The sequence below is a fragment of the Natator depressus genome, chromosome 2 (assembly GCF_965152275.1).
Source record: "Natator depressus isolate rNatDep1 chromosome 2, rNatDep2.hap1, whole genome shotgun sequence".
In the NCBI taxonomy this organism is placed as follows: domain Eukaryota; kingdom Metazoa; phylum Chordata; order Testudines; family Cheloniidae; genus Natator; species Natator depressus.
Genome location: NC_134235.1, coordinates 37,817,157 through 37,841,442, shown reverse-complemented (window position 1 = coordinate 37,841,442; position 24,286 = coordinate 37,817,157). Strand labels below are relative to the sequence as shown.

At 47.1% G+C, this 24,286-nt stretch overlaps 1 long non-coding RNA gene across 1 annotated transcript in view; it reads left to right on the top strand.

The window, feature by feature from the left end:
• Window positions 1–2,001: 2,001 nt before the first annotated feature.
• Window positions 2,002–24,286, top strand: part of LOC141982187 (uncharacterized) — a 78,560-nt gene continuing 56,275 nt past the window's right edge. Inside the window, exons 1-2 of the long non-coding RNA XR_012637982.1 lie at window positions 2,002–2,204; window positions 13,921–14,015. This is a non-coding gene — a long non-coding RNA (uncharacterized LOC141982187). The remainder of the gene's footprint in view (window positions 2,205–13,920; window positions 14,016–24,286) is intronic.

Sequence of the window (24,286 nt, the reverse complement as noted above, 5' to 3'; positions counted from 1 at the left end):
CTGCCCCCGGCCAAGCCAGAAACCAGAGCAGGGCCAGAGAGCCTGGGGTGGATGGGTGGCCAAAAGCAGCCACTTCGCTGTGTCTCCGCCCCCTGGACCCCCACCCAGGGCAGGTGGAGGGAGCCAGGCTCCCTACAGCTGTCCATACAACTGTCTTCGAACCAGCTCCGGCCTTGGAGCTGTAGCCCAGCCATGATAAGAACCACGCGGGCAGTTGTGGGGAGCTGCGGTGGACCCTCCACCTGCCCGCGTTGGGGGGGGCCTGATGAGAGCAGCCCCCAGCCTGTGTCCCCTCCCCCCAAACCCACTGCCCAGGGCAAGTGAAGGGTCCGCAGTTCTCTACAGCTGCCCAGGTGGCTCTTACCATGGCCAGGCTGAGGCTTCAAGGCCCAACCCCCCAGGCCAGAGCTGGGTCAGGAAGAGCCGCGCAGGCAGCTGTGGTGAGCTGGTGCGGAGTTGTGGACCCTCAACATGCTCCATGCTGGGCAGGGAGCCCTGGGGATGGGGACATGGGCCAGAGACTGCTCTCAGTACCCCCACTCTGTCGTCAGGTGAAGAGTCCACACAGCTCCCTCAACGGCTTGGCAGGGGCATATTAGGGTTTTGTGGGGCCCCTGGGCCAGAGCAATTGGGGGCACCTCCCCACCTCTTCAGCCTGCAGTTCCCCCTGCCCCTCTCCCCAGCGCTCCTGCTGAAGAAATGGGGTTGTGGCACAGGGGCTTGCCCTGCTCCACCTGCCCGGCACTCCGGTTGGGGTGTGGGGATTTGCCCACTCCTCCTGCCTGGCATGGGTGGCAGGAGGGCATGTGGAGTGGGGCAATCCCTCATGCCCCAACCCCGCTTTCTGGCTGGAACGCTGCGCAGGCAAAGCAGGGCAAGGCCTGACTGGAGTGCCAGGCTGGCAGAGCGGGGCAAGCCCCTGCACCCCAACCCTGCTCCCTGGCAGGAGCACCCAGTGGGCACAGGGAGCACCCATTTTTCAGGAGGCCCCCAATTGGCTGGGGACCCTGGGCACAGGTCCTGTTGGCTCAGTGGCTAATCTGCCACTGCTGCCCAGGCTCCCCAGCTGGGCTCCACGCTGGCCTGGCCGGGGTGTGGGGCCTCAGGGGGGAAGTGCAGGGGAAGGGGTGGTATCCGCCCCAGCAAAAAGTAGACAGGACTGGCCTGTCCACTTTCAAAAAGTGGGAGGACTATGGCCCCCTTGGCCCTCCCGGTTCCGGTGCCATTTCACCCATCCCCATGCTGTCTGAGCACATTGTGGTTGTCACCAGAACAATCTAACTGAGGCCAGGGTTCTGAAATAGATGAGACTCAGTATATCATGATCACTGGCACTGGCATCAGCGGGCCAGTGTTCCCTGGAGTGACTATCATTGACAGGCGGCCAGGGGAGCAGGGAACACAGGGCGTTAGGCTGGAAGCAATGCAGCCACATGGACAGAGCAATGTACTGCATTCAATAAAGTTTCACTTGTTCAGTTTAACCTGCATTCAGCTTCCCTCTTTGCTAATGGAAGATGACGACAGCATCGGAGCTAAGTTTTCTGCAGTGCAGCTGCAGGCAGTGTGAGTCATGGAACTTGATGTGAAACCCACCGGGGCCTTGGATTTTGTGAATACTCTAACCTAGCTCAACTATGGACCCAGGGAAAGGAGGAGTTTGAGCTAGACGCAGACCTGGCCATGCAGGAGGACGACAGTAACTGGAAAGTAAAACTGCTATTTTACCTAACTGGGCAACAAGGTAGAGAGCTCTGCAGCACTCTAAGCTCACCATTGCCTGCAGCCTCACAGCAGTCCTGGGACCTATTGCTCCCCAAAGCAGAATGTAAGTGTGGACTGATGCAGGTTTTCACCAGTGATCAATCCAAAGGGGAGGGGATAGACCCGTGATACTGCCTTACACACTCTGGCTGCTACATGCAATTTTGGGGACTTGCCAGACTCCTGGATTCAGGACAGGATTGTCTATGGCACTTGGAAATTAACCTCCTCAGGAGCAGCTGCTCCAGAAAGGTGATCTCACATTAGACAGATGCTTATACATGGGATGTGCAGCAGAAGCCTCCAGAGAAAGGATGAGAGCCCTAGAAGGCACAACACCCACAGCAGTACCTGCAGTGAGACAACAGCAAAGGAGAGCAGATGGCCAGGGAACTATGCCTCTAGTGAGATGCATTTACCATGGGAGACAGAATAAGCAGGTAAGAGAGAAGTACCTTGCACTAGGACAGCATTGCAAGGACTGTGGCAAGTTGAACCATTTTAGCAGTGAGTGCAAGAGCAGAGGAAGGTCCCAGAAAGGTTCAGACTTGCACCAGAGGGGAATGGCACATGAGACAGCAGTGATGACATCATGATTCTCTCTTTGAATCTGAGAGCATGTCAGGTACAGGCTGCTGGGACAGGAAAACAGGGGACAATACCAACCTCTGCGCATATGACAGTGTGCATATGCCCTGTGCATTTTCAGCTGGATAGCAGAGCTTACTGTAATGCGATTCCTTGGTGTCAGCTGGACTCAAACACACCCATTAAAAAGAGCAAGTGCAATCTATGCTCTCGTTGTACATTATTAATGTAGCCTGTCAGAAAATGTGACCTCATACTCACCAGCCTGAAAAACAGATAGTATCAGCTAAAGTTTGTGGTTGTGGATGGTAAGCACCACAGAGCGTTATTGGCATAGGTGACAAATTTTATTTTTCCCCGGGCAGTGCCAGATTAAGGTATAAAATAACTAAGCTGTGGCTTAGGGCCTCGCAGTTTGAGGGGTCTCTAAAAAAGAAAAAACTGATTCCATTTAAAATGTTATCAAACTCGATTGATATATAAAGGAGATATGGGGAAAAGATGCTCTAATTTTAGACATTTTTGTTCAAATATGACAAAAATACACATATCTGGCTACACGAATACCCTTTCCCTGCCTTTACCCTTCATTAATTGTTCATTATGGACAGGCAGGAGGCCAGGGCTGAGGGGAAAGAAAAGGTAATTGCACTTATAGAAATACTAATTTTACGAGTAAGTCTGTTATCAGTCTCCTAAAACAGCGTTTTGCTGGGCAGCTGCTACTGGTAAAATTCTGACCGTGCCTTCGTAACTTATTTAAATAAATTATCTCACTGCTGATAAAAGTCGGGAAAAATGTGAGGTTGGAGATGGCAGTGTCGTGAAGCCATCCTGCCAAGCGCCTACTCGTATGTTAGTGTGCTCTCTCTTCTTTTGAGCTGTACATACGTACAATTGTGTATTTTAGTGTGCCTGCTGCATTCTACTTCATGCGCTATCCATGCTTCACATGATTAAGTTTGCAGGTGATCGTTTTATGGACTAGGGTCGAGTGGATCTTGAGGAGTATAAATTTGTGTTGGCTTCCCTCCATCAGTTTTGGGAACCTTCACAGTAAATAGAGTGCTGATGAAAGGATAACTAGAGGGTTTTGAGAGAAGTGAAGGAAGATTTACATATAAAGCAAAATATTCTGAGTACTTGGCGAACATGTTATTTCAAACTATGTGCATATAGGATATATAGGCTATTAAAGTCTATAGTATTCATTATATTTGCTTGAGTATAGGCTAGTTTTTCCTCACTTTCTCAATGCCTGTCTAGAGATTACCAGTCTTTTTTCTGGTAAATTCTCTCTCTCGCACATATAGCCTGTTGTCACTCTGTGTCCGAGGTGTTTACTTCAGATTAATTAGTGGTCCTGCGGGAGACAGAGGACAGAAGCGAATGTGAAGAGAGATGTCTGCCTAGAAAAAAACTTGGATATTCTGCTCAGCAGGTTTGGAGCGTTCAAGTTAATATTTTATTATAGGTAGTATGCTGTGTAAAAATTCATAGAGAGACTTATAAATCACGTATCATATGGATAATACATTGTATTTTTATAGTATGGCAAAAGAAAAATCCCAACAATTCATTGTTTCATAACGAAAATTAAATCAGAACAAACATTTGAAAATAAATTTTATATACAGTCTGGATTAATTTTGTTAAGGAAATACAAAATTTAACATTTTTCATTTATTCATATTAAAAGAAGAATAATTTTCATTATTCATTATGTAAAAAAATTATATATCCTCTTGTTTTCCTGTGAGAGCAGAGACAAAATAGCACTAACTTTCACAGAAATATCCTGGTAAAAATACCAGTTTTGGCACATATAATTTGTTGTTGTATAGATATATAAATCTCAATATTTAATATAAAATTATTTTTACTGGTTTCAGTAAAAACTTCCTGCTACTAATTGTAGTATCAGTATTAGGTAATTTAGCATAAACTTCCATAAAAACAAAACAAATCCATTTATTGGAAAATTCAACCTGCATACGATTTTCTGATGGTTTGCTTATTACCTGGGTGTAATTCATATCACTATAACTAATAGTTGAGCTTTAAGATTGTGGGTTATCCGCATCTTATCTCCTCTATTGCCTCTTGTATCCTCTATTGCCATCTTATATCATAGAATCATAGAATATCAGGGTTGGAAGGGACCTCAGGAGGTCATCTAGTCCAACCCCCTGCTCAAAGCAGGACCAATCCCCAATCAAATCATCCCAGCCAAGGCTTTGTCAAGCCTGACCTTAAAAACTTGCAAGGAAGGAAGGCGACCAGCTTGGCTTAATGGTGAAATCCTAGCGGATCTTAAACATAAAAAAGAAGCTTACAAGAAGTGGAAGGTTGGACATATGACCAGGGAAGAGTATAAAATTATTGCTCGGGCATGTAGGAAAGATATCAGGAGGGCCAAATCGCACCTGGAGCTGCAGCTAGCAAGAGATGTCAAGAGTAACAAGAAGGGTTTCTTCAGGTATGTTGGCAACAAGAAGAAAGCCAAGGAAAGTGTGGGCCCCTTACTGAATGAGGGAGGCAACCTAGTGACAGAGGATGTGGAAAAAGCTAACGTACTCAATGCTTTTTTTGCCTCTGTTTTCACTAACAAGGTCAGCTCCCAGACTGCTGCGCTGGGCATCACAGAATGGGGAAGAGATGGCCAGCCCTCTGTGGAGATAGAGGTGGTTAGAGACTATTTAGAAGAGCTGGACGTGCACAAGTCCATGGGGCCGGACGAGTTACATCCGAGAGTGCTGAAGGAATTGGCGGCTGTGATTGCAGAGCCCTTGGCCATTATCTTTGAAAACTCGTGGCGAACGGGGGAAGTCCCGGATGACTGGAAAAAGGCTAATGTAGTGCCAATCTTTAAAAAAGGGAAGAAGGAGGATCCTGGGAACTACAGGCCAGTCAGCCTCACCTCAGTCCCTGGAAAAATCATGGAGCAGGTCCTCAAAGAATCAATCCTGAAGCACTTACATGAGAGGAAAGTGATCAGGAACAGTCAGCATGGATTCACCAAGGGAAGGTCATGCCTGACTAATCTAATCGCCTTTTATGATGAGATTACTGGTTCTGTGGATGAAGGGAAAGCAGTGGATGTATTGTTTCTTGACTTTAGCAAAGCTTTTGACACGGTCTCCCACAGTATTCTTGTCAGCAAGTTAAGGAAGTATGGGCTGGATGAATGCACTATAAGGTGGGTAGAAAGCTGGCTAGATTGTCGGGCTCAACGGGTAGTGATCAATGGCTCCATGTCTAGTTGGCAGCCGGTGTCAAGTGGAGTGCCCCAGGGGTCGGTCCTGGGGCCGGTTTTGTTCAATATCTTCATAAATGATCTGGTGGATGGTGTGGATTGCACTCTCAGCAAATTTGCGGATGATACTAAACTGGGAGGAGTGGTAGATACGCTGGAGGGGAGGGATAGGATACAGAAGGACCTAGACAAATTGGAGGATTGGGCCAAAAGAAATCTGATGAGGTTCAATAAGGATAAGTGCAGGGTCCTGCACTTAGGATGGAAGAATCCAATGCACCGCTACAGACTAGGGACCGAATGGCTAGGCAGCAGTTCTGCAGAAAAGGTCCTAGGGGTGACAGTGGACGAGAAGCTGGATATGAGTCAACAGTGTGCCCTTGTTGCCAAGAAGGCCAATGGCATTTTGGGATGTATAAGTAGGGGCATAGCGAGCAGATCGAGGGACGTGATCGTTCCCCTCTATTCGACACTGGTGAGGCCTCATCTGGAGTACTGTGTCCAGTTTTGGGCCCCACACTACAAGAAGGATGTGGATAAATTGGAGAGAGTCCAGCGAAGGGCAACAAAAATGATTAGGGGTCTAGAGCACATGACTTATGAAGAGAGGCTGAGGGAGCTGGGATTGTTTAGTCTGCAGAAGAGAAGAATGAGGGGGAATTTGATAGCTGCTTTCAACTACCTGAAAGGGGGTTCCAAAGAGGATGGCTCTAGACTATTCTCAATGGTAGCAGATGACAGAACGAGGAGTAATGGTCTCAAGTTGCAATGGGGGAGGTTTACATTGGATATTAGGAAAAACTTTTTCACTAAGAGGGTGGTGAAACACTGGAATGCGTTACCTAGGGAGGTGGTAGAATCTCCTTCCTTAGAGGTTTTTAAGGTCAGGCTTGACAAAGCCCTGGCTGGGATGATTTAACTGGGAATTGGTCCTGCTTCGAGCAGGGGGTTGGACTAGATGACCTTCTGGGGTCCCTTCCAACCCTGATATTCTATGATTCTAAGGAGATTCTACCACCTCCCCAGGTAACGCATTCCAGTGTTTCACCACCCTCCTAGTGAAAAAGTTTTTCCTAATATCCAACCTAAACCTCCCCCACTGCAACTTGAGACCATTACTCCTTGTCCTGTCCTCTTCTACCACTGAGAATAGTCTAGAACCATCCTCTCTGGAACCACCTCTCAGGTAGTTGAAAGCAGCTATCAAATCCCCCCTCATTCTTCTCTTCTGCAGACTAAACAATCCCAGGTCCCTCAGCCTCTCCTCATAAGTCATGTGTTCCAGACCCCTAATCATTTTTGTTGCCCTTCGCTGGACTCTCTCCAATTTATCCACATCCTTCTTGTAGTGTGGGGCCCAAAACTGGACACAGTACTCCAGATGAGGCCTCACCAATGTCAAATAGAGGGGAACGATCACGTCCCTTGATCTGCTCGGTATGCCCCTACTTATACATCCCAAAATGCCATTGGCCTTCTTGGCAACAAGGGCACACTGCTGACTCATATCCAGCTTCTCGTCCACTGTAACCCCTAGGTCCTTTTCCGCAGAACTGCTGCCTAGCCATTCGGTCCCTAGTCTGTAGCTGTGCATTGGGTTCTTCCGTCCTAAGTGCAGGGCCCTGAACTTATCCTTATTGAACCTCATCAGGTTTCTTTTGGCCCAATCCTCCAATTTGTCTAGGTCCCTCTGTATCCTATCTCTGCCCTCCAGCGTATCTACCACTCTTCCCAGTTTAGTATCATCCACAAATTTGCTGAGAGTGCAATCCACACCATCCTCCAGATCATTTATGAAGATATTGATCAAAACCGGCCCCAGGACCGACCCCTGGGGCACTCCACTTGACAGCGGCTGCCAACTAGACATGGAGCCATTGATCACTACCCGTTGAGCCCGACAATCTAGCCAACTTTCTACCCACCTTATAGTACATTCATCCAGCCCATACTTCTTTAACTTGCTGACAAGAATACTGTGGGAGACCGTGTCAAAAGCTTTGCTAAAGTCAAGAAACAATACATCCACTGCTTTCCCTTCATCCACAGAATCAGTAATCTCATCATAGAAGGCGATTAGATTAGTCAGGCATGACCTTCCCTTGATGAATCCATGCTGACTGTTCCTGATCACTTTCCTCTCGTGTAAGTGCTTCAGGATTGATTCCTTGAGGACCTGCTCCATGATTTTTCCGGGGACTGAGGTGAGGCTGACTGGCCTGTAGTTCCCAGGATCCTCCTTCTTCCCTTTTTTAAAGATTGGCACTACATTAGCCTTTTTCCAGTCATCTGGGACTTCCCCCGTTCGCCACGAGTTTTCAAAGATAATGGCCAATGGCTCTGCAATCACATCCACCAATTCCTTTAGCACTTTAGCATATCCTCTAAGGGTATGACTTCACTACCCACTGGATTGGTGTGCAGTGATCGATCCAGCAGGGATCGATTTTTCGCATCTAGTCTAGATGCAATAAATCGACCCCCGAGCGCTCTCCCATTGACTCCTGTACTCCAGCGCTACGAGAGGCGCAGGAGGAGTTGTGGGGGAGCAGCACCAGTCGACTCACCGTGGTGAAGACACCACGGTAAGTCGATCTAAGTCCGTCGACTTCAGCTACGTTATTCATGTAGCTGAAGTTGCGTAACTTAGATTGATTTCCCCCCCCCGCCAGCGTAGACCAGGGCTAAGAGTCTTGTTGCATATTCAGACAAGGAATTCCACAATTTAGATGCCCCCAACAGAGAAGAAAAATGTCCTGAGAACTTTTCTAGTAAATTTTTTTTTAATTTTGTAATTTTATATTGGATTGTTTGCGTTTTACTTACATACATAATTAGTTCAAAGAATTTGTCTAAAATTTATTTTTGTCATGATGTCATCATTACAGGGAGGGCTGCTGAAAAAAGAAGATTATTATTCTATTTTTACAACTTCACCTTTGTATATGCAAATATAAAGCTTTCATGTTTATATATTCAACGTCCTGTTAAAATAATAAACTCATTTTTTTATGGTATGGGGCCTCTTACTCTTGAGTTAGCTTAGTGCCTCAGAATGTCATAATCCAGACCTGTTCCCAGGGGTACTTCACCCCTGCTCCACCCCAAGGCCCCATCCCTACTCTGCCACTTTCCCCAAGGTCCTACCTTCACTCCGCCTCTTCCCACCCCTGCTCCGGCCCCTCCCAGAGAGTCTGCCCTCGCTCTGCCCCTCCCCTAAAGCCCCACCTTTGCTCCACCTCTTCCTGCCTCCACTTTGCCCCCTCCCTATCTGCCCACCACTCGCTGCTCTCCACCCTCCCCTAAACTCTTCTCCGAGCTGCCAAACAGCTGTTTGGTGGCACTGCCTATCAGCAGTGACTGGTGGGTGCTGAGCACCCACTATTTTTTCCATAGGTGCTACAGCCCCAGAGCACCCACAGAGGTGCCACCTATTCTTCTTGGGGAATACAGCCATATAAGCCATGGATCTGATCAGGGTGCAGCAATGGAAGAAGCTAAAGGGGAATGCCATGGACAACAGAGACAGCATAAAAATCATATGGGGATGTTTTCAAAAGCAACAGGTGCCTCAAAGGAAAGCTGAGACTGGAAGTAGACCTCACAGTGGAACCTGGGCTTACCATGAAGAAAAATTCCAGTGGCACTTTGTAATCCAGTCCGTAATGAGCTCAACAGTCTGCAAAGCAGGGGTATCATAGCACAGCCAGAGTCCGGCACAGCCAGAGTCCAGCACAGCCAGAGTAAGCAGCATAATGGTAATAAAGAAGCCATCAGCCAGCAAATTACTCATCTGCATAGATCCAAACCTGCTGAACTGGGCATTGAAAAGATGCCACTACCCACAATTGATGATATTCTGCCAGAACTTTCTGGAGCCAGAATCTTTACAGTCCATGGTGTGAGGAAAAGGTTTTTGCACATAAGCCTGGATAAAGAGTTCAGTATGCTGACAACCTTTGCAACACCATTTGGTCACCATAGATGGCTGTGCTTGACAATGGGCATAAGCCCAGCACCGGATGTGATCCAGAGAAGACTCACCGAAGCACTGGAAGGGCTGCTTGAGGTGAAAATAATTGCAGATTGTATCAGGGACAGGAGCAAGGACAGCTGAATGAGACCATTACAGAAAACTACAAGCTTTTCTACAGCAGTACCAGGACAAGAACATAAAAACTGAACCCAGGAAAAATGTGGCTCAAACATCATGAGATGACATACACTGGACATCTACCTACAGCAGTTCCCAACAAGATCAAGGCAATCAGAGACAGGCCAGCTCCAATGGAGGTGAAAGGGATATGGCACTTCATAGGGATGACATATTTTCTTTCCAAGTTCTGTCCACCCTGTTAAGCACTGGGGAGGTTGTTAAGCACTGGGCTGTGGGTAGTCTTACCTAATGGTCAGTGGTTGAAGCAGCAGTAAATAGGTCTAGTGGCCAGAGTCCAAATCAAGAGCCAAGTTACCAAGTCCAGGGAGCAAGCTGGAGCCAAGAATCAGGATCCGTGGGTTGCAGCCAGGGTCAGAAGCCTAGTACCAAGTCCAGGAAGTGAGCTGGAACTAAGAGCCAGGAAACAGGAGCTGAGGGTCAGAGCCAGAGTATGAGCCAGAGAGGGGCAGGAAACCAGGAGCAGGGCCAGAAACACAGCTGCAGGTGTGGAATGCTATTGGGCAGCCAGGGATACAGAACTGCTGCAGGGTTTAAGAATGTGCCTGCTGGTGTCTTCAGCCAATCAGGAGGCTAGGCTCATTAATTGAATCAGCTGAGGGCAATGAACTAGGTCTGGGTTCAGCTGTGGGGGTCCCTGACACACACCTGGTTGAAACAGCAGAAGCCGTACGTCAACTCACAAAGCAGGAGCTTGAGTGGGACTGGGCAGGTCACCAACAGCGAGCATTTGACATGCTGAAACATATGATAATGGATGCTCCTGTGCTGAAGTACAACCAGCCAGGAGAGCTACTGACAATCCGGTGTGATATATTGGAAAAGGATTATATGTAGCTCTTTTGCAGGAGCAGCCGGTCGCTTATGCCAGCAGAGCCCCTATCGGAGACTGAACAGAGGTATGCCCAAGGATACATCCACATCTAGGATGAGAGCTTCTGTCTGTGGTGCTTGTAGTGGAGTGATCCTACCAATATACCTATGACCACCCAATAATAGTGCAATCAGACAACAACCCCTTAGAGACAATCATAACAAAGCCCCTACTGAAAAAGACATCCAACGACAGGCAGTCAAGGGAGCAACACTAGCAGGGTGTCCAGAAGACAGAATCAAGTGCCAGTAGGAACAGAACCATGTTTTCAAATTAAAGGTGAGCTGAGTGTGCAGGATGGAATCACGTTCTGAGGTCGGAGATCTGTTGTCCCCACCTTATTATATAAGGATGTCTTGCAAAAAATACATGCCTCACACCTGAGCATTGACAGCTGTTTTAGACAGGCTCAGGAGTGTGTTTACTGGCCGGGAATGAATATGCAATTCTGCTCCTTGATAGAAGGATGTGGCACTTGATGGTGATGTGATAACCACCTGCAGAAAGAGGCTTTGTTACCACATTAGCTGCCCACTCAATCATGTGAAGAGGTGGGAGCCGACCTATTTACCTTCAAGGAATAGCACTTGATTTCAGTGGACTACTATTCAAACTTTTGGGAGGTCAGTTCCCTTCCTGATCCAAGAAGCAAATCAGTGACTGGGAAACTGAGGGCTCACTTTGCAAGATATGGCATTCCAGACACTGTATTCACCAACAACAGACCCCAACTTGCCTCAGAAGAATTCAAGAAATTTGCACACAAGTGAGAAGCAACTCAGCCACATGGACAGAGCAGTACCCAGGATTTAATAATGTTTCACTTGTTCAACTTAACCTGCATTCACTTTCACTTTACTCTTTGCAAATCACACACAGGGTACCACAGAACCAGGCTAGCAGAGCTGCTATACCCCTTCCTGTGTGTGTTTTGGGGAGGAAGTCTCTTTTTCCTCCTTTACTGTGCACCTTTCTGATACCGATTCTTTTTTACTGTTTGATGTAGAAGTCAGCACTGCCAATAAGATGCCTAGTCCTGCTCTTTGTGTCAATGGCAAAACTGCTGTTGATTTTAATAGGAGCAGGAAATGACCCAGGAATTTTGTGAAATTCTAATGCCATATAATATGGATTTATGTAACACATCAGAGATGAAAAATAAATCCAATGAAAAGGTAAAATTAAAATACACATAAGCAAAAATAAGGACCAAAATGTGGAGACCAGGAACTGGTTTGGAATTAGTTGATTTGTTTTCACTTAAATAAAAGTTTGGGCTCTTTCTGATGGAAGAGAGAAAACAGCCTTTCATATGAGAAAAATCTCCCTTTTTCTCCTTCACTAGTTGCAGTAAACATGACACAAATTCTTCCTAATACACCTAGAAAGGAACCAGAAATCTCTTCAGCTGGCTTTGAAAAAATAAACAAGGAGTCTGTGACATTTAGGCTCCTGGTCGCTCCAATCTGTGTACATTAAATCAATGATGCGGACAGTGAATTAATTGCTTTTCCCTTTTATGTACCTTAGCTGGCAACAGCTGTTCTAGACACTTTGCAATATCCTACCAACTACAGTATTGTTTGCTAACATTTTCTAAATGCTCTGGTAGGCATCTGGTTGCCTTGTTAGCACCAGCTGTTTTGTGTCACTTGCAACAGCAAGTAGCTTTGCTTTAGGCCCATACAGGTGTTTTGGAAATAATCAGGGGCAACCTTGGTACTTCATAAAAGCTGTTCTGTTTATTTAATTGTCTTTGCATAGGAGCTTCTAATCACAGCTGTGTGAAAAATTTCACACACACAGCAGCCTCAGACAAAATGTGGCTTTTTGAGTTATGCAAGGGAAAATGTCTTTTCACCCGATTTGAACAGCATCAAATTTTTTGTAAGTGAAAGTGCATCTGAAAGATCAAAAGGGGGAGGAGATGCTAAAATTGAACTGTAGACCTTGTCTGCGCGAGGGATTATCCCTAATTTCAGCCATTGGTGGCCAGCAACCAACATAGCTGCACTAGCCCAAATCCCTAGCATAGACAGCGTGATTTGCACTGGTTTCAAGCAGAGATGAGTTTTCAACCAGTACAAATTGCAGCTTTCCACAGATATGCTAGGGGTTTGCACAAGTGCTGTTTCACAGATCGCTGACCACCAATGGCTGAAATGAGTTAATTCCTAATGGAGACATGGCCTTACTTTCCCTCTTTGCTTGGTCTTCATCTGAACTCTGGTAATGGGAGTTGCAAGACTCACTTGACAAAGGAGTGCTGGGGGAACTTTCAAAGCTCAGGGTGTTAGCACAGGCATCAGAAGGAAAGTCAGAATACAGTTAAATGAATTAGACTGCTCACCAGATTAATAGACGCTTGGGAAAGAGACAGCTAAGGGGAAATATGATTGCAGTCTATAAAATCATGACTGGTGTAGAGAAAGTAGATAAGGAAGTGTTGTTTACTACTTCTCATAACACAAGAACTAGGGGTCACCAAATGAAATTAATAGGCAGCAGGTTTAAAATAAATAAAAGGAAGCATTTCTTCACACAATGCACAGTCAACCTGTGGAACTCTTTGCCAGAGGATGTTGTGAAGGCCAAGACCATAACTGGTTTCAAAAAAAGAACTAGATAAATTCATGGAGGATAGGTCCATCAATGGCTTTTAGCCAGGATGCGCAGGAACGGTGTCCCTAGTCTCTGTTTGCCAGAAGCTGGAAATGAGTGACAGGGGATGGATCACTTGATGATTACCTGTTCTGTTCATTCCCTCTGGGGCACCTGGCACTGGTCACTGTCAGCAGACAGGATACTGGGCTAGATGGACCTTTGGTCTCACCCAGTAGGGCCATTCTTATGTTCTTAATATTTAGGATGTCATGCATCTATAAATACCTCTAGTGTCTGAAGAGTCTGAAGAAGTTAAAAATATCTGTCCTTTTAAATCTTCTCCAGCTCTTCTATTCCTTGAAGATGAACTGCACGGCTTTTAAAATAAGCAAATAAACGAGAGCTAGATTGTGGCTAAACAACCTGCCCTGGGTAGTGTGTAGCAGCACTGCCCCAAAAGCATTCCATGGAAGGAATTGTGGGTCAGAGAGGCATGATTCCTTCTCTGCTTCCCACTTTGTCCCGAGTGGCAGCAATCTGCTACTAACCCATACCAGTAGTACACTATCTGGTACTTTGGGGTGCGGGGGTGGGTGGGAAGCCTTGTGGAACCAAGATTCCACCCATTTTCAGCTCCTCTTCATCCATTCACCTATGCAGGGACGGAGGAAGTACTGGATGCACAGTCCTTGCTCCCTCACCCACTTGCGTCTGCTTCAGAGATACAGAGAGGTCACACAGGGTCATGGAATGTGGTAAGTCTTACTTCCCTTTATGCCCCTACATTGATGCACAGCCCAGGACATGATCTGGCCGTAAATAAATAGAAAAACACTGTTTAAGGTCCCACATCATGAATGGGAAATGCAGATAGATGTCAAAGTTGCAAATAAATACACAGGAGAACTCCTGTAGAATGCAACGGGATGTCTGACGCTGGCAAGCCAGATGCCAGGTTTTGCCAAGACTGCAGGCTTTAGCTAAGAACATCTGGAGACCAGACCAGTTCACCTGTATGTTAGTTTTGCTCAAAATAGGTATGAGTCTTATATGAATGTATTTGGTGTTTAGATTCTATGAAATGCTTGTAAATTGCTGCATTAATCTCACTTGTAACGTCTGTATTGCAGGCTATAAGAAAATATGTAAGTTTTGCTTTATAACTTTGAAAATGTTTGCTCTGAACTTGTGAACCCAGGCAAAAGAATCATCCCCGCCCCCACCCATCCAAAAGGACTAGCAAAATCAGATGGGCCATCAATGAATACCACAATACAAAGGATTGGTTAATGGCCCTATTGCACCTGGGGGGGCGCGGGGGGAGGGAACCTTTTGTAGTGATAATCAAGGTGGGCCATTTCCAGCAGTTGACAAGAACAACTTCTGAGGAACGGTGGGGGGGGAATAGTTTTACTTTGTGTAATGACCCATCCACTCCCAGTCTCTATTCAAGCCTAAATTAATTGTATCCAGTTTGCAAATTAATTCCAATTCAGCAGTCTCTCATTGGAGTCTGTTTTTAAAGTTTTTTTGTTGAAATTGCCACTTTTAGGTCTGTAATCGAGTGACCAAAGAGATTGAAGTGTTCTCCAACTGGTTTTTGAATGTTATAATTCTTGACGTCTGATTTGTGTCCATTTATTCTTTTACGTAGAGACTGTCCGGTTTGGCCAATGTACATGGCAGAGGGGCAGCGCTGGCACATGTTGGCATATATCACATTGGTAGATGTGCAGGTGAACGAGCCTCTGATAGTGTGGCTGATGTGATTAGGTCCTATGATGGTGTCCCCTGAATAGATATGTGGACACAGTTGGCAGTGGGCTTTGTTGCAAGGATAGGTTCCTGGGTTAGTGGTTCTGTTGTGTGGTGTGTGGTTGCTGGTGAGTATTTGCTTCAGGTTGGGGGGCTGTCTGTAAGCAAGGAGTAGCCTGTCTCCCAAGATCTGTGAGAGCGATGGGTCGTCCTTCAGGATAGGTTGTAGATCCTTGATGATGCGCTGGAGAGGTTTTAGTTGGGGGCTGAAGTTGATGGCTAGTGGCGTTCTGTTACTTTCGTCCTACTGTATTTTCCACTGCATACATCTGATGAAGTGAGCTGTAGCTCACAAAAGCTTATGCTCAAATAAATTTGTTAGTCTCTAAGGTGCCACAAGTACTCCTGTTCTCTTTGCAGATACAGACTAACACGGCTGCTACTCTGAAACCTGTCATTTGTGTCTGTATGTTTGCTTGCTTTAACCTGTAAATAACTCTCTTTTTCCTAGTTAATAAACCTTTAGATAGTTTATTACAGGATTGGCTACAGGCGTCTGTGACTCCATGGTATAGTGATCCAGAAGTTTACATTTGTTACTGGCGTTGTGAAATCTAAAAATCTAATTATAGAACACACCATAGGCGCCAACTTCCCCTCTTTCCCTGGGTGCTCAACCCCCCTCTGCCCGTAGCCCTGCCCCCACTCCACCCCTTCTATGAGGCCCCGCCCCTGACCTGCCTCTTCCCACGCCTCCTCCTCCCCCAATCCAACCCCTTCCCCAAATCCCTGCCCCGGCCCCGCCTCTTCCCCGCCTCCTCCTCTGAGCGAGCCAATTTCCTGCTCCTCCTCCTCCCTCCCAGAGCGTGCAAACAGCTGTTTGGTGGCAGCTGGTCAGGAAACGCTGGGAGGTAGGTGGAGGAGCAGGGATGCAACGCACTTGTGGGGGGGGAGGAGGAAGGGAAGTGGGGGATCAGGGGAGCTTGGCTGCCAGTGGGGGCAGAGCACCCACTAATATTTCCCGGTGGAGCCCCAGAGCACCCATATAGTCGGTGCCTGTGGAACACACCACCAGTTTGGAGTGTCTGCCCTGTTTTTGACAGTCTGCCCTGAGGTAGGCATTCGTGGTCGTGAGCCACTGCAGGCAGCATGAAACCACTGGTTTCTCTACAAATTACTCTAGAAACTTATTGAAAGTAATAGAGTGCTGGCTTTTCTACAGGGAATTTTAAACCATCCTAGAGAGCAGTGGTCTCCAAACTTTATTGATCGCGCACCCCTATCAGTCAAAAATTTTTGAGCACGCACCCCCAATATTTGTATATTTATGTATAAATTATATACATGTACTACTGTACTAATATATTATATAAATTATAAAACATACACAAAAAGTAGAAATTAAAAACCAATGAGATAAAGATGAAACAAATAAATATTTTTAAAATAATTTTTAATTTTATTTTATTTATTAACGGTACAAAAAACCTTTTTGCTCTCACTAAAAAAATTATTATTAATAATAATATTTTTAGTGAGAGCAATGTGATGGAATATGCTTTATTATTTTTGAAAATCTTGTTTTAACACTTTGTGATACAGCAAAAAGAAAAGGAGTATTTGTGGCACCTTAGAGACTAACCAATTTATTTGAGCATAAGCTTTCGTGAGCTACAGCTCACTTCATCGGATGCATACTAGGTATGTGTTAGATTATGATTTCTTTAAATGGCTGAGAAAAGAACTGTGCTGAATAGAATGACTATTTCTGTCTGTGTGTCTTTTTTGTAACTTAAGGTTTTGCCTAGAGGGATTCTCTATGTTTTGAATCTAATTATCCTGTAAGGTATCTACCATCCTGATTTTACAGAGGTGATTCCTTTACTTCTATTTACTTCTATTTCTATTAAAAGTCTTCTTGTAAGAAAACTGAATGCTTTTTCATTGTTTTCAGATCATCCGATGCATCCGATGAAGTGAGCTGTAGCTCACGAAAGCTTATGCTCAAATAAATTGGTTAGTCTCTAAGGTGCCACAAGTACTCCTTTTCTTTTTGCGAATACAGACTAACACGGCTGTTACTCTGAAACCTGTGATACAGCAAGCGCTCAGGGAGGGGGTGCGGGGTCTGGGAGGGAGTTAAGATGTGGGAGGGCGCTCAGGGTGGGGGTGCGGGGTCTGGGAGGGAGTTAGGGTGCGGGAGGGTGCTCAGGGTGGGGGTGCGGGAGGAGGCTCAGGGCTGGGGCAGGCGGGAGGTGCAGAGCACTTACCTGGGCAGCTCCTGTTTGGTGCAGGGGGGGTGCAGGTGGCTCTGCGCAGTGCAGCACCACCCGCATGGCCGCGATTCTGGGAGCTGCCCTCCCCCCCCATCGCAGGCAGGGCCACCCGGAATGCAGGAGCTTTAGGGGCTTCAGGGCCCTGGGCTAAGGGGGCCCCGGGGCCCTGGCCTGCAGCTCTAAAGCCCCTTTCGGGATGCGGCCCTGCGAGCACGGGCCGGAGGACTCAGGGCCATCGCCCCCCTTCCGCGGTGCTCCTCCTGCCGCGTCCCCCCCACGTTGGAGACCACTGCTATAGAGCACAACATGCAGCTAACAAACCTATTTCCATGCTCAGCTGCCTCTGCAGGAGCCCCTCCTTTCTCTGTGTGATGAGAGTCTTCCCCCTGGTGCTAGGCTTTGTCACACACCGACACTTATTCTACATTTTTACAACTGGGTTCGCAGTCTCCTCTTCCTGACCTATCGCGTCAGCGTTATCGTCTTCATTAATCAGCTCCGACGTGCAGTTGACACAGTTTGGCAATGTGATCGGTGAGATTCGGGCTCTGTAGTATCCTTGTTTAGCCTCAGCCTGTGGGAGACACGGAGGTCAAGAAGTCCTTGAACCAGGCTGGGCTCTAATGAGAAACGTTTAATAAAAGGTTTCAGAGTAACAGCCGTGTTAGTCTGTATTCGCAAAAAGAAAAGGAGTACTTGTGGCACCTTAGAGACTAACCAATTTATCTGAGCATAAGCTTTCGTGAGCTACAGCTCACTTCTTGCATCCGATGAAGTGAGCTGTAGCTCACGAAAGCTTATGCTCAAATAAATTGTTTAATAAAAGAGACATCTTCCTTTCTGATCTCTCCCCAGAGTCATTTAGAAACTAAGGGACTGTCTCCTACTCTGTGTCTGTAGAACAGTGGGCCCCCAACCTCAGTGGGGTTCTCTAGGTGGTATCATAAAACAAATAGCTAATAATATCTACTTCAATATTTTAATATGAAAAATTACATGTCTCATTTCCTGCTTAATCAACACTCTGGATCAAGGAATCTAAAAAACTCTCAAGAATCAACTTCTTTGATCCATAGGCGCTGACCCTCTGGGTGCTCCAGATCTCAAGCACCCATGGGAAAAAAATAGCAGGTGCTCAGCACCCACCAGCCACAGCTGTTTGGCGGAGCCGCCAATCAGCTGTTTGGCATCTGCGGGAGGCGCTTAGGGGAGGGCAGAGAGCAGCGAGCACAGGGTGGGTGGGGGCATTGGGGAGGAGGTTGGAGCGGGGCAGGAAGAGCTGGAGCAAGGGTGGGGCCGTGGGGGAGGGGCAGAGTGGGGGCGGGGCCTCAGAGCTGAGGTGGAGCATACCCGGGAAAAACTTAAAAGTCAGCGCCTATGCGCTGATCGCTTAACGTACTCTGTGGAGGACTGATCTCTTTCATGGAGGTTAAAGTGCCATCCTCCCACACTCAGATATGCATAACATCACTTCCACATTTTGTTGCATACAGCAAGCAAATGAGAGAGAAGATGTGGCCCATAGGAACATCCCTGCAGAGCACCATACCTGGGGCTTCATGTAAGAGCTGCAAGAAAATGGAGGATAGTCAAGCAAGAGCTGTCAGTGAGCTACACAGGGCCAGACCATCGCTCTCTGCATCTCCTAGACTGTAAATGCTTTGGGGAAGGGAATATATCTTGTCTTGTAAAAAGCAATGCTCTATGAATGGTTAGCGTGAATGGACCAGGTCCTAAAGCGTTTACTCAGGCAAAACTCCCGCTGGATTCCATATGCACTCTGGCCAATTCAGAATAAGGACTGGGTTAGGCCTTCAGGATTTAGTGCATTAGTAGTAATCTTTGGAAAATGTAATGGGTCAGAGATTAATCAAAGCACCCACACGCCCTGGTCAGTAAGGTACCCACAGGTGTAGTTTGACTCCTATATTTGCGGGGAGGGGGGCAAAGTGCGCCCATTCACGTGCACGCATGCACATGTGCACGCTGAAGCCAGTCCCCTTGGTTCACTGGCTCTCTCCCCCCACCTACGGTGGTACCTGGGCTGCCAGTGCTGGGGGGCCAGGACAGTGTAACAGGGGAGCCGCAGCTGCTGCTGGCGGCCACTCTGGCACGATGTCGCTGCTTTGAGGCTGCTGCGGTTGCCTCCCTGCTGGGGCTGCTGCTGCTGAGGGTACGACACGTACTGGGCTCCTCCTCCCCCACCCCGCCCATTCCTGTATCCCCTTCTCTTCCCTATCCCCTTCCTCTCCTCTTCTCTTCCTCACTGTCTCTTCTCCTCACCCCACCCCCCTTGCCCTTGCTCGGTCACCATTCCCTCGCAGGCCCCCACTGGTTGTAGAGACAACAGGTGGGTAGTGAGACCCAGGAGGCAGCATCCAGATGCTGAGGCAGGACCTGGAGTGCAGGGGAAAAGCTGCTCCATCTGTTCCCCATGAGTCCAAATGTGCTGCGGGGGAGGGCACAGCATGGGAATGACAAAGCCCCCTTCTCCCCCTCCCCCAGGGCGAGCAGAGCAAGCCCTACAGGGCAGCTCTGCGCTCACAAAAATAGGGGGGAAGTGGTATGTGACCCCCCCACACCTCACCTCTGTTTAGGGAGGCAATGCCCCCCTGCACCCTCCCAAGCTATGCCTATGAAGATACCCCCTCTGGCTTGAGGTAGGGTCAGGACAGTTCGTTTGGCATCTGCAGCTCTCCTGTGGTTACAATGGGCTGCACAGGAATAGCCGAAGTGATTATAGGCTTGGCCTGGGATGGTCAGCATCACTGCTGCATTCTCATGTCTCATTAAGCAATCGCGGGCAATCGGATTGATGGAATGTGCATGCGAACACATTTGCCACACGGATGACACATTTTCTAAACCAGCAGCATATTGCAAAGCTCCAGTTCTTTTGATCTAGAAAGAAGAGCGTCCTCCTGTGATGTGGGCTTTCTTTTGAAGTCACTTGGCACTGGTGCATGTGTTGGCATCTATGCCCCTCCTCCCTTGCCACTAGCATGGCTCGGAGGTGCTCTCTCGGCCTCTTTCTCTCTCTCCTCGCTTTTTGGTTCCCTTCTCTTTCTGTGACCTTCATTCATATAAGTTTCACTTGCCTCTGAGTCTTTGCCACCTCATGTGCCTGTCATGTGCTGGAAATATCCCCTCTGTTTATAGTAAGGCTTTGGAACAAAGAATCTATTCCAGTCTGTACAGAGAACAGTGCATGCAGAGACTGTAATGGAAAAACAGAGCTTTTCACGGCTTCGTGAATGGATCAAATCTAGAGCATGTTGGTAATGAAAGAAAGTTGTCACCCTGTCTCAGCTGTCTGGTGGAATATGCAAGATATCTTTGCTGGTCTCAGGCCATTTCCAATAGACAGGCATCCACATCACAAAAAACCCACCACTACTGCCTCAACATTTGGCAGTCACAGCAGGAACTGACCCACCCTCACACTCAGTAGATTGTCTCTCTGGACATCAGGGTTCGAGCAGTATGGGATGCCCTCCTGCCTGTGTTAAACCTATTCTTTGGTTAGGCAGAGGACTCTAGCCTCCGGAGCTCTCCGTCTGTTCCCTTTCACTAAGACCAGTACACACTGGAACAGAAAGCATAAGGTGTCTTAGCTATGCGTGGAAGCAGCTTAGCTTAGCTGGGCAGCCAATCAGCCTGCTGGCCCTTTACCTTTATCCCAAGCTTTAATGTGTCAATTAAAGCCTACAACTCACTAGTTCCATGAGTAACACTCAGAGAAGAGGCTGTTGCTTTATGTGCTGCTAATCCTGCTGGCCTTTTCACCTCTTTTTTTCCATCCTTCCACCTGCTTCCTTACTTTCTGTTTCCTTGCTGCACTGCACAGTGACAAACAGTGCAGGCTCCCTGTAGTCCCACGTTCCTCATCTGCTGATTATCCCTTCCACTCCTCCATCAAAAAGACAGACCGTGCTTTTACACCTTGTTTCCTTGGGTTGTCAGTTTCTCAGAGCTCTGCAGTCTTTGTCTCCACAGTACAGGGCTGCAGCTGGCACCAAGTGCAAGGGAGGGCTTGTGCAAATTACTTAGGGCACGGCTACACTAGAGCATTTACGGCGGCGCAGCTGCACTGATGTTCTGTAATGTAGCCTCTCTGAGCAGAGGGGAGAGAGCTCTCCCACCGGCTTAACTACTCCAGCCCCCACTAGCGGCGGTAGCTATGTTGGTGGGAGAACTTCTCCCACCGACACAGAGCTGTCCACACTGGCGGTTATGTGGGTGTAACATGAATAAATCACCCCCCTGAGTGACATAAGTTATGCCGACAAAAGCCGTAGTGTAGCCATAGCCTTAGGGTATGTCTTCACTAGCAGCGCTTGAATGTGGCTGTGTAGTCGCGGCACCAGCGCTGTAAAAAAACCCCTCCCCGAGGGGCGTAGCTCCCAGCGTTGGTGCAATGTCTATACTGCCGCTTTACAGCGCTGAAACTTGCGGTGCTCAGGGGGGTGTTTTTTCACACCGCTGCGCCAGGAAGTTGCAGCGCTGTAAAGTAGCAGTGTAGACAAGGCCTTAGTTTCCTTTCAGATAGAAGATAAGAGAAAACTGTCATTTCTGTCTGTCACGGGCCTTGCCTCCTGTGTTACTGTCACAGCTCCTTTAGTGAGGATGAATCAAATGGCTTTCAGTGCTTGCTATCTCTCCTCAGATAAAGGCACTTCAGTACCTACACCATACCTCCCATCTGTCAGCACTATGTTGACCCCTTTCCAGTGCACTTGACACCCATAACGGAAAAGCTCTTCTTGTTGGTTATGAGCTTGAATAAAACTATGAGCGCCAAGTGCTCTATTCACAGGGCACAGGCAACATGGGCCCAGCATTATTATTGAAAGACAATAAGCTCACATTAAAAACTACTTGCCTTTCAAATCGACTAACCAGAGATGACTCAGTCTGAATGCAAGCATATATAACAGGAGTTTAGGAGTGAGTGCACTGGTGTGAAATTTTTATCCTTCATAGTAACTAAGGCGATCAAAGAGTAAAAGTGTCCCAGACCTGGCAGACGATCAAAGTGAATTTGTCAAGTTCCCAGAATGGTTCTGTGACTATAAGTAGAACCATAAGATATTTTAGGAACAGGAAAAGGCCACCAGCCTGGACAGGCCTGCCCTTCTTTTGGTTCATTGCTCATTCTCCTCAAACTTTGGAAGGTGTGTTGTGAATGAAGCAGAGGTCCCACAGTAGGTGCAAGGGGCTGGATGGCAAACAGTGAACAAGGCAGAGCACCAGATATTGAACAAGGTAGACAATTAAGTTTTGAACAACTGCCTCATTCACATCTCATTCACTGTGCACTGAAGGAAAGAGTAGTATGTGATGACGTAATTGAAGCCTCTTGTAATGCACTAAGGGTAGAGTTAAGTTGCATGGTTCAGTGTTCACTTCCGCAGTTCCTGAATTCTTAGTGCTTCACTTTGCAACCTTAAACGCTTTTTCATGTAGATTTTTTTAATGTGGAATATTTTCTCTCTTCTTACGTAAACAGTTAGTTAGCTCAGCTCTCAAAGGTACAAATCACTAGACTTGTCATTTAAGGCTGACCTTGTAACCTTGCGCTAGTGCTCTGCATTGCCATGTGGGTGACTTGGGTTCAAGTGAAGGTCTCTCCCTCCCACAGTGGCAGTGACTGGAGACACATGGTACATCTACGCTGCAAGCTAGAGGTATAGTTTTCAGCTCAGGGAGACAGCCACCTGCTAGTTCTAATCCAGCTAGCATATTACACATTGAGTGTAGCCACAAGCAGTGGGAGGGGCTAGCCACCCTGAGTATGTGCCTAGGTCTTGGATGGATACATATCAGGGTGGCTAGTCCCTCACCCCTATTTCTAGCATGCTAGCTCAATCAGAGCTAGTGTGGGTATGTCTCCTCGATCCGCAAGTCTCACCTCCAGCTCGAAGTGTCAACATATCCAGAGTGCAGGCAGCATAACCCAGGCCTGGTTGGGGGCAGGAAGGAAGCAGCTCTCGTCAAGCCAGTTAAGTAGTACTGAGTTTCCCAGTCCTTTGCAGCTGGGTTGTGAGTTCCTGAAAGTCGGGGGGAAGGACAAGGTGTAGATCCTCAAGGATTCTCAATGGATGCAGAGGATGCACCCCACAAGGCAGTACACATTCTACTTAATCTTTTCCAGAGTGAGAGTACTCACCTCACAGCATCCCACCAGACCCAAGCTGCTTATCACACCCTTTTTGCAATGAGCTGCTTGAGAGAAGAAATTCATCTTTAAAAAAACAAACCAACCGGAAAGATTAGAAAGGGCAGGGTGCACACACTAGGAGGGAGCATAGAGAAATGCTGGACAGTCACCTGGATAAAATTTAAACCATGCCAGCTGGCGCTGTAATCTGAGCCGTGTAGGAATGCTGGGCTCTGTTAGAGTTTGCGTGTGTATCCACAGAGATGGCCATATTTCCCTGGTGGGTGACACTATCCCCTCATTCATGACCTGCCCCACAGCAGGGTTGTGAGGTTGGATTATGGAATGTTTGCAAAGTGATTTGAGAGTTTTGGATAAAAACATCCATAGAGAAAGACACAATCAGAATAAACAAATATTGCAAACTATTGATTTAGCTGTTTGTAGACCACTTTTAAGTAAAACAATCATTTCAGCTGTTAACAGGTTGGGGGGCAAATCTATAACTCAACGATCTCATTTATAATCGTAGGGAACCAATAGCTTTATTGATGTTTCTCTATAAATAGCAAGCATCATAACATTGTGTATTTTCATTCATAAAACTCAGATGCCAATTCATCTTTCTGTCCTGCAGATCCCAGACCTATTATGAAATTATTGCTATAACAAATGAGGTTATGGAAAATTTTGTTAAGTAAAGCACTACTTCACCCCCCTCTTATATTTTCATCTGTGATAGGTCTCTCTTCTTGAATCTTCATTCTGCATTGTATTACACTTTGGGCCTGAGCAACTGAGCTGTTCAGTACCAGGGTGACTTGGCAGAGTTCAG